Below are 11,440 nucleotides of genomic sequence, written 5' to 3' on the forward strand. Positions count from 1 at the left end.
GCCCCCAGGGCTTGCAGCAGCGGTGGTGAACTCCCGCTCCTGAGAGTCACGGCTGTAATCAAAAGTTTGTAGCACATGGCCTTCCTTTCCATAGGCTACAATTCTCTGATCACAGCCTGCAGCCACGATGCTATTGGTTGCCCAAGCCAAGGGTGGGCAGGGGTGGTTCACCAACTTCCCCTAAGACAGAAGTAAAGGGTTCCAATCACTCTGACTCTGACAGCCTCAGCCAGGGATTTTTCCTTTCTAGGAAAAATTTATACCCTGTATCAATCTTCCTCCCAACATTTTCCCACCCCAACACATCCTAATCTGGAGAACTTCACAAACCGTCTTTGTGTTTTATACTCTTACACACATATGTATGACATGCACACACATGTCTGACATTGTCCTCAAGAGGAAACCTCAAAAGGCTTGTATGTTGAGTTCTTTAGTAAATACCTATAAGGCCCCCAAAGGGACATATCCTACACATTAACTAACACTGGCTAGGTCCACACGGAGCATACAGCTCTTTCTTTACAGAAGAAATAAATTTCATTATTACCTGAGTAATTCTTTTTTTAAATCTCTTTTGGCTTCCAATAAAGTAGGAATTTCTCTTTCCTGCCTTTAATGTCATATTTTTAGGTTGGGGTCCAAAGGGAAGAAGAGATTCTCTAGTTTCAGGGGAGACTGCTTTAGGCTAAGGCCGGATTTTTCCTGGTTTGGAGAAAGTCACCCAGGCAGAAAGGGATTACTATTTTTTTAAAGTTTTAGTTATTTAAGTAATCTCTACACCTAATGTGGCACTCAAACTCACAACCCTGAGATCAAGAGTCACATGATCCACCAACTGAGCCAGCCAGGCACCCCTCTACAAGTAAGTCATAAGGTAAGTTAGTTGGACAATAGAGAATTACATAAAGTAAAACATAAACATTCATTTTATCCCCCACCCTTTCCCTTTTCTCTCTTGAGAATGACTTTTCCTATGAGTTTATACATATAAATACACTTTTTACATAGATAAGAATAATTTTCACTTTCCCTTACTCTCAGAATCCTTTCCACTCGATTCCTCTTTGCCCACAAATATTAAGCTGTGGCCTCCTGAATAAAAATTCTCTCTGTGGCTGCATCTAAATGTGCCCCCCACCAACCACCTCAATCTTAATGTTCAACCTCCCCTAGGAGGGATCTTGGGTTTCTTTACCCCCATCTCACAGCATCCTTTAGTCATACCTGTGACTCTCCAGGCCTTCATCATCGAAGAAATACCTAACAATGGTGCCATCTGCATGACCAGGGAATTCCTTTCCCAGAGGAACTAAAAAAGTGAGTGAATTAAAAGGAAGAGGAAGAGGAAGAAAGAGATTACTCTGTCTCACCAAGAAATCCCGCTTCTGTGTCAAACATTACCCTACCTGGGCTCCCTGCTACCACTCCTCCCCATCTTCCATATTATAGTCTCCCAGTCCCGACATCCCCATCGCTTCTTCCTATGTCTCCAAGCTTGGGATACTGCTCTTCCGTACTCATTCTGTTGTCAGTGATACCACGTAAGAATCTGTCCCATAGATGGTAGATGATTTATTAGTTTTAGTGTTTGCTAAACGAACCTGAAAATGGGAAAATGGATACAAGTCTGGTTAGGTTCCTTTCAATCCCACCCAGATCCTAAGGAAAGAAAAAGAAATAACAAAAAACTGGTCCTTCTGTTTTCCCCCCAATATATAACTTGACCCTAAGGAAACATTTAACCGTATTTCTCTCTCCAGAACCATTATCCCCACCCACAACCTCTCTTGTGTTTCTCTTCCTTCTTTACCTTCCCTTCAGCCAGTCCAAAAACAATGATGTGCTCTGCCGGCCACTGCAGACAAGTGCCAGCACTCTGTAAGGAGGAAATCATGAAAAGGATAACCCTGTCCATGTAGCCCAGCGCATTTATAACAAACTGAACCCCCCACACGTGCCACCACCCCAGTCGCCTACAGCAGAGAAGAGGACACAGCAGGGCTCAAGGAGGAAAGCAAGGAGGATGGGCAGCCACGCAGCGCCATCCTCCATCCTCTCAGTTGGAAAAGTCAGACTGACAAGTTTTAAAAATGCAACTTCTGGTTACATTTACAAGTAGATATATTGATATATGTTTGTTCATCCAAATCTCCCAGAGACAGGTCTGAACTTTACCGTCTGGATGAATTTCTTACAGATGACTTTCTTGTCACCCCTGCCACATAAAAGGAGGGAAAACACATTAAAAACACTTTCATAAATAAAGTGCCACACGTGATGCTGGGGGAAGGGAGGAAAGACCAGGTACGTTCCCTGCTCCCCCTAATGTTTCCTACCGTTCCATAGGAGCCTTGAAAGGAGGCATACAATGAAACCCGAGCAGTGTTAGAACAATAACAAAGATGCTGTGTCACCAAGGGCTCCCATCACAGGTCCTCATGCTGTCCTTAGGCTGATCCCACCAGGGATGGGATCTCACAACACATGAGGCAGGCACAGATAGGGAAGCAGCAACAGACTCGGGAAGGCCTTTGCTCTCCACGTCCCAGCCTGGACCATCATCTTCTCTACTCCCCTTTCCCCAATGAGACATTTCTTCCTGCCTTCCCCTTCTTTTCCAGGTCACCCCCACCTCCCAGTCTCTATCCTCACCAATCTTCTCCAATTTTGTACACATAGATGATGTTGTCGGTCTGTCCTATGGCAATTTTAGTGGAATCAGGAGAAAAAGCCATGCCCTTCACCATATAGCTCTTCCTGCCATATTAAGAGTTAAAAAAGGAAAAGGAAAAAAAAAGTCATGAGTACCCATGGTAGAGAAAAGAGAAGAAAAGGTGTTTGTGTGACTGTATGGAGCGTGAGGGATTTATCCTGAGAAAAGATGGGGCAGGCCATTTCCTATGCAGATGGCTGGGGAAGTTAGGAAGTTTTCCAGATTCATAAGACCCCATGAACAGGTTAAGGACACACAGAGTACTCTCTTCACCTTCATTTCAGCTGGTTTGGTGGAGAATTTCTCTCTCCACTCCCCACGTTCATCGTATAGCAACACCACTCGGTCCACTGTGCAGACGGCAAACTTGGCATTGTTCTGGGAGCAAGCCATGCAGGTCACCTTTGCAGCTCCATCTTGCAGAGGCAGAGGGGGCAAAAATAAGCCCAGGTGTTCATCCAGAGTGACAAAAGCATTTCTAGTTCCTTTAGCTCTAGTGTGACTTTGGTCAATTCTCCAAATCATAGTTCTTAAAACAAAAGATGCATCTTGGTCTCCAAGGCTATAAAACCCCTGGCCCAGGAGAACAAGGTGCTTTAGAAACCCATAATGCAAATACACTTTGAGGTGACACACAGTATCAACTGTACCAATGTGCCCCTGCAATGGTCTTGCTCCTTCATAGCTCAACTGAAATAAATTCATTTGGTCTGATAAGTTTTTCTTTTTTAATAGGTTCTGGTCTTTGGCCATTCATTCAATATACACATTTTTTTTTCATTCAATATTATTTTTTAAAGGTTTTATTTATTTGACAGAGACACAGCGAGAGAGGGAACACAAGCAGGGGGAGTGGGAGAGGGAGAAGCAGGCTTCCCAGTGAGCAGGGAGCCCAATGTGGGGCTCAATCCCACGACCCTGGATTATGACCTTGCTGAAGACACTTAATGATTTAGCCACCCAGGCACTCCTCATTCAATATTTTTTGAGTACCTTACTGAGAAAGGCATGTAGCCAGGGGCTCAGAGGAAGACAAAGAGCAAAATACAGTCCCTGCCCCCAGGCTAATAACATGGTGCAAAACAGAAAAAATCCCATTAGAAAGGCATGTACAAAGCCATGATAGTTTGGAGAAGTCTGAAATCGTTTTATGTTTAAATGACCCAACTTTAAGGTTTGAAGAATTGGATGTAGTTAAATGGGGGAAGTTATCTGAAGTAGAAGGAATGATAGGAGCAAAGGCAAATCTCATTAAGAGACAGTAATTTAATTTAGCTTAAACTATCTTACAAATAGAACAGAAGAAGGAAGACAGGAAAAACAGTGAGGCCAGCACAAAAAAAAAACTTTGGAATTTGGCCAAGGAGTTTGGGCTTATTTGGTAGGACAAAGACAGGGAAAGTTCTGGAATGGGGAGTTAAACAATCAGAGTTGAGATTTAGGATGAAAAGCCACCAGCTTAGTTTTTTTTTTTTTAATCCCCCCCCCAAACTATGCACTGCTCAGAAGTCCAGTTTTGAAGTGATCATCTCCCAGTCAATTATTCTCTTCCACATCTGTCCACCACCTGGTCCTCAACGGTTCTGAACTAAGGACTTCCCTCCTTGAAATAAAACATTCAGCTTCTGCTCCAATAGTGTGATTAATACTTGGGCTCCAGAGCTCTGGTTTGAAACTTTGTTACTTTTCACTCCTAACCCACCTACCTCCAAAGTCCCAGGTTTAAAAGGCCTATTTTTTTCTTCCCTCCATCAAAATCCTCAGAGTCAGAAAATAGCCACACCACCACCTTTACCCTCCCCCACCGCTTGATTGAATTAGGTTCGAAAGGCTGAGGTTCCTCATTTTCCTTGCTCATCATCTTCCCTCATCATTTTGCCAATCCTGGGCGTTTGCCCTACCCTGCAACATGACATCTTATTTTGAAAGATTGAAGGGGATTTTCACTTCCAATTATTCCATTAGGGTAAAGGAATTTTTAAATTACAATTTCGGGGGCAGTGTCCTGAGCAATGAGCACTTCTCTCTTTTGTTCTAATTTCCCTCTATTCTCCTAATACCACATTCGCTGTGAAGCCTTCCTCATGCCTCACAGCACTGTGGTGAGGATTAAATGGGGGCAGGGAGTAGAATAATAACAACCAACCTTTAACAAGATCTTACCATAGACTAGACATTTTGATCCATGCTCAATATGCATTGTCCTTTTACTTCATAATGCTGAGACAGATATGATTATGCCTATTTTACAGATGGGGAAACTGAGGTTCAGAAAAGTTAAGTAATTTGCTCAAATTGACATACACAGTTTCTAAGGGGATGGAACCAAGATTTAAATCCACGTATGTCTGGCTCCACAAACCACAATCCTAACTCCTTAAATTATGCTGTCTTGCTACATAGGAAACATTCACTGATGGCAGATACTATCATTAGCTTTGTATGAGTCTATCCTTTGAATTTTGAATGTTCTCTCTCGTCTATCAGTTTCTACAGGGTTTTTTAGTTTGATAAGGCTATGGGCACATGACTTTCCTTAACTCTTCCTCCAAAGCCCCTCAGGCTGCTATTATTGTTACTCCCATTTTCCAAATGGAGTAGTTGGGTGGGCCTCAGAGACTGTGTGCCGAGGGCTTGAAGTCAGCGCGATTGGACCATTTATTTAAAGTGGAGCTGGCACTAGGACTTGAATGCTGGTCTCCTAGCTCCAAAACCCAGCCTTTCTTTAGCATGGTTCCTCTCCCGGTGCCCATCCTTTTCTGAATCTGAGATCTTCATCAACAGAGCGCACGTGAGGTCTTCCGCACTCCGTCTTTGGGGCTTTTACCTAAAGCGCTTGTTTATCCGGGCACAGACTTAGGTTCGTTGTTTACACGTGCGCCCAGCACGGGGCCTCGTACACAACTGAGGTCAAATGAAAAGGAATGAAAGCTACCGAAGTTAGTGGTCCGTCTTGACTACCGCACACTGCCTACCGAGCAGAGATTCCGCATACAGTAGGCGCTCAGCATGGTGAGATTTCAGTTCCCCCACTTCTCTGGGAACGTTAAGGCTGGCGAGGGAAGGAGGAGGCATGCAACTCCTCACCTGAGGGCTCAGCAGGGTCCTCAGATGCTTCAACTGCCTGAAGAACACCTGTCTCTCTGATGCCACCAGTCAGCGACAACTCCCGTCGTTACCTGGACAACCCGCCACGCAGTCTCAGAGACTGCCGCTGACGCAGATGCTAAGAGAGCCGAACACTCTTCACCAGGTCCCCACCTAGCTTCGCCTTGAAGCAAACAGAAGGTGCGCAGGCGCAGTGAGGTCTAGGGCGGGACCCCGAGAGGACTCGAGTCCTCTCTTCAACCAATCCTGTCCTTGCTTGCAAACTCAAGCTCAAGCCACGCCCACAAGCCCTCCACATACTCCAGGTCCTACCTAGGTAATGGCGGTCTTTCTCACACCGTGATTGTGAGTAAAGTGTGGCCGAATACTTCTTTTAATCCTTACAACCCTGGAGGAAGGCAGGGCGGTTGCTTTCACACGTTTTGCAGCGGGCCGGTTTTAACCGAAATAGGCTATATGATTTGCACGGGGTATCACAAGGCTAATCATGATAGCTAACTGAATACTCAGTATGCCTCTGCCAGGTACTGGGCAAAAGGTTGTAGATGCATTATCTCATTTAATCTCAAAGACACCTTTTGAAGGGGATGGCATTATTAGTTCCATTTCACATCCCAGGAGACTCAGGATTAGAGGGGTCACTTAACAAACTAACAGTAAATGATGCAACTGGGATTCAACCCAGAGCTGATGCATTTAAACAGCCTTTATATTCTGAACTTCTAGCTCCCTATATCTATGCCATGCTTCTATACCCCGTGCCACCTCCATCCCAAGAGATGAGGTGTCCAGAGTCCAGAGATGTGAGTGTTTCCGTGCCAGTGGCCAGTGAGAGGTACTACTTCAGAACTGGGAAGCAGTGGATCAAAGACTGCTGCCCAGATCTGGATGCTTTTGTGGTTCAAGGCAGAGGGCAAATGAGAACTTGGCTTATCTGATAGGATGAAGTTAAGTCTGTGATACCTGGGGTTGGAGCTAGGTTAAGTAGAAAGGATAATGACTTCTTGATCTATTTGGATTGGGGTCCCTTTCAGAATTACTGGCCTAAATTCTTGTAACATGCCAGAGAGACTGAGATGCAGAAAGGAGAGTTCATACACCTCCTCTGGAAAGATCCGAAGTTGAGAAGACCTCTGATTCTCCAGAGAGTAGAGCATATGATGTCCAGATTCTGGGTTCTGCAGCCTTTCCCCCATAGTGCTTGCAAACATCAACAGGTATTTCTCTCATTGGCACCATTCCCCACCCTTGGAATTTAGGAAAGAGTAGAGGAAAGCCTCTACTTTCACAGGAAGGAAGTAGCCCCAGAGCCCAAAGTATAAGTCTTTTGACAGGGGAGTTCCAACCCCTCAGTTTTATTTCCATAATCCTCCTCTGGATATAGTGGCAGAGAGTGAATATAAACTCACTTACACTTTACAGTTATTATTGACTTTGACCAAATCAGCAGAGACAGAGGCAGACAGAAACAAAAGGAAGAGTGAGGGCGGGGAAGACTCTAAGTACAGGAGGCACAGGGTAGGAGCACGTGGACTGAAGGTTCCATTAGTGGAGCTGCTCTTTGATTTGTCCCAAACACCACTCAGTCCTTTTCTGGAAATTAACTGAGGTTGATGGAGGAGTCAGAGGAATAAATGGTGAAAAGCTTGGGTGTCAATGTGGGCAGTGAACTTGAAAAGGTTACCGGCCCCTCTCGTGTGGTATAACCTTCGTTTCCACGGATGCAGGAGAATTTATATCCCCCCGCCCCTTCTTTTCCTTCTCCGCCCTTCTCACTGAACAAAACAAAAGGAATTAGGGCTCTAGTTTTCTATACCCATTTCTGTCCTCTCCCCACCCATTCCAGGTTATAGAATCAAAACAAATGCCTTAAAACAATGAGAGTGTTCCTGTGGAGTTGGTGGTGGTGTGAGAGGCCCTTGTGGTCAGGGGAGAGACAGTGGGGAAGTGTCTTCAGCATACTATACAGTGTCCCATACAGTCATCTCCAGTTTGTCCAAGAACGTTTATTGGAAAAATGTCCAAGGGGTGAGGTCACCAGCAGCAGCTGGGGGAGGGGGGCTACCAGGTGAGAGGGGGAGCACCTGAGGCTCCGTGGAAGACATTGGAGTAGTGCAGTGCAGCATCTGCCCCAGACCCAGACAATTCCTTTGAGTTGCTGGGGGAGGTGGAGAACCCCAAGAAACACCCCTCTCTGAGACCCAGAGGCAAGATGTGGGGGCAGCTGGGGATGCCGAGAGACCTGATGCAGGTGCGATGGGGGCCCCATCTGGGACTTAGTGGGATACAGTTGAACAGGTGTCTCTCCCCTTGACCTGGGGGATGGAAGGACATATCCCATCTGATAGCCATTCCCCAGGTCCAGGGGCACAGCCCCTAAGAGACCTACCTTCTGGCCCTGCTCACAGTGGAAAGAGGATGGGTACCAGGCCTGAGATTGTGGGAGTGTCATTACCCTCTAAGAGATTATGGGATCCTTCAGTCTTGGGCAGATCACCAACTGAGGCTCTCCCTGACCCTATCCCCATCCCCAGGTTGTTAGTGCATCTGTTTTCGAGTTCGGTTTCTTCACTCATACATCAATGGTCTTGATGGATGGTGACTTTTTCTGTTTTGAAAAAAAATGGCTTGAGTCTCATGTCAGGAAGGTAAGAGCCTCCTTCATCCCAAATATCCATTTCCTTTCTCTTCCTGCCCCTCTTTGGCCTTCTCCCTTTCCCTGACTGCTTCTAGAAGCGAAATCACCCTTCCCTCCCTCACTGGCCCCACATCATATTACCTGTCTCGTCCCCACTGGTCTTCCCTGAGGACTCTGTTCTGGCCCCTTCCCCTTCTCCTTGGGGTTGTTGTTGGAGTCGTTGTCCTTGATGATATCATACTGACAGCAGAAGAGCCCAATTACAGCTGAGACACAACAATACAATCTGCACCTTGATCTTGACCTCCCCACTCACAGCCTTGAAGGGCAGTGAGATACCCACACGGTTTCTAGAAAATCTGAGAAGAAAACCCTTGAATTTCGGGTGCTCATATGCGAGCACCACCCTCTTAGCCTTCCTCTCCTCAAACTTCTGCGCACCCTCAACTAAGCATCTCCCCTGCATTTCCCTCCCTGCCTTTTCCCCTGACAGCCTTCACCACCTCCCACCCTCACTGAGCCCCCACTCCCCCAATCCTTGGTGCCCCGTGCAGCTGCTCACTCACTGGCCCACATGAGCAACACCACCACAATAACCACTTCCCCTGTCTGCAGTGGTCGCTGTCCATCCAGACCCTCCACTGTGATGTCACCTGAGAAGAAAGAGATAGACTCCAGGTTATGGGGAGCGGCCACAGAGCTCTTCTATGCAGACCCGTAAGGATGGAGAGTCTGGGGGCAGGGTTGCCCCTGCGAGCCCCTCTCTAGGAAGGTGGACAGGTAGTTAGAGACCAAAAAAGCAGGACCGTTGCGGGCAAGTATTCACACAGACTGCGGCGGCTAGGAACAGACGGTGGGGAAAAGGAAGCTTAAAAGCCCTTCTCCCAAACAATTCATTATCAGCCTGTTTATACCCAGTCCCCTGCCAACCTTATTCCTTCGTTTCTTGGCAGTATGATGAATTAAGTCAGCCTTTTATTCATCTAAGCTAGACTGGCTTGTTTGGGGGGAAGTAAACAAGAGGCTAAAGGGCAGGTAAAAAGCCAGAGAATCCAAAGCTTTTGGGAGTGGAGGATAGCTGAGCCTCTCACCTGGGCTTGAGCTGTTGGAGGGTAGCCGGTCAGAACCCTTGAGAGTTCAGAAGTGCACCCGAGGCCTTGGGGGGCTCTCTCCCCAAAGGCCGATGCTCCGAACCTGCATCGTGTAGTCGCTGTCTTCAGCCAGTCCCCAGAGGGCACAGGCCCACGTGGTGGTGTTCACCTCCCAGATCACAAGCTGCCCAGGGCCAGTCTGTCGCTGCGGGGAGATGATGGGACAGGAGGGTGGTCTCACACCAGTCCCAGGACTCAAACATCCAAGCACTCCACGGAGTAGGATGACAAGGGCAGCTTGAGCCAGGGGACACCAGCTCCCAGATTCCCCCACCACGGGGAGGGGAGCTTTGGTCCCCAGTGGGGGTAACGGAAGGAAGGCTCAGAGTTCCAAGGACACAGGCTGAGGGAGCAGAAGGGTAATTCGTACTTGCTGGGAAATGGAGTAGCCAATGACAATGTTGCCTTCTGGGATGTCCCAGGACACAGTGGCCGAGCTGGTTCTGAGGTGAGTGACTGTCACATTCACAGGAGAAGGAGGCCCGTCTGTTGGGTGCCAGAGTGAATAGGTTAACAGGTCCCATGTACGGACTAGCTCTGCTTGATCCCACTACCCCTTTACTCACCTGCTTGCACAAAGCCCAGGTCCCAACTGACCAGCAGGAGGACCTAAGGGCTTAAATATGGGGAGAGGGGCATCAGCGAAGCCATGGAACCCACTGAGTCTGCTGGGAGGCACTGGGGCATCCACTTGACATCCAGGTGGGGCTCCTGAAGGTGGCCGGAGTTGTTGGGGGCGGGTTCCAGGACTGCCCAGAACGCACGGGTGGCAGCAGCTCTCCCGGGCTCCCCACCGCCCACAGCAGCCCCGGATCCCCCTACCCCCGGTCTCCCCACGCCTTCCCCGCCCCAGCGTCACCCAGGGTCCGCAGTGCTATGTTCTGCCCTGCCCACACCGACGTCCGCGAGTCCTCGCGGTAGGTCAGGCCTCGGCAGGCTGCTCAGTGCCCAGAGGGCGGCCCATCACCCGGCTCCTTGGCGCTGCCCCTACCCCATCCTGGCGCGGGCCCTGTGCAGCAGGCAGCGCATGACAGAGCTGCGGGCAGAGGGCAGGTGGAGGCCGAGTGGGAGTGGGCCACGGGGCTGCGGGGTGGGGGGGCCCAGAGCTAGGAGGGGCCGTGTAGTCTGTCCCTGAGTGTGGGGCGGTGCAGGCGCTGCCTGGCTGCTGGTAAGAGTCCTGGTACAGAGGCAGTGCAGCTGTCCCCCGGGCCCTGCAGTGGGATGTGACTGTCCAGGCTAGCTAGCCGCCGCCTTCTGCAGAGCTGGCCCGGCTCAGTCCACCGCAGCCCGACCTGGACGTGCTGGCCAGCCCTGCCCCGCCAGGGTTCTCGCTGCACTCATCCCCCTCCTGCCCCGTCCCTATTCTCCCGGGGCTCCTCCAAGGACCCCTCTTACCTCTGATCCCGGCTCCTTCCGAGGAGCCTGCTGCGTGCATAGGGAGAGGAGCAGGTGCAAGGGTCTAGGGCACCTGGGAGGGCCCCTCCCTCCCGGGGTGGAATTAGCCAAGTTGGAAGGAGGAATCCCACTTCCCCTGCGGGAGGGGACAGAGTGGCCAGATAATTGTTCTAAAAATCTCCTACTTGTAGACTGTGTCAGCTTTTAAATCTCTTCCCCATTCATAATGTGATACTGATTCTCTTCACTCTCATTCATTCTTTCATTTATTAAACAAATAATTTATTGAGTGTCACCTAGGTGTCTGGGCATGGGAAGAGCTGGAGTACAGCGGTTAAGACAGCAGGCTGGGTTTATAGCGGTGGGAGTCTAAAGAGTAGCAACCTATGTTTTTAGCTCTTCTTCCTGCCTGGCGTGGAGAAATTGGTCGTC

At 48.8% G+C, this 11,440-nt stretch overlaps 1 pseudogene; it reads right to left on the reverse strand.

The window, feature by feature from the left end:
* Window positions 1–7,883: 7,883 nt before the first annotated feature.
* LOC123927150 lies at window positions 7,884–10,577 on the reverse strand (annotated as a pseudogene).
* Window positions 10,578–11,440: the final 863 nt, after the last annotated feature.

The sequence above is a fragment of the Meles meles genome, chromosome 16 (genome assembly GCF_922984935.1).
Source record: "Meles meles chromosome 16, mMelMel3.1 paternal haplotype, whole genome shotgun sequence".
Lineage (NCBI taxonomy): Eukaryota > Metazoa > Chordata > Mammalia > Carnivora > Mustelidae > Meles > Meles meles.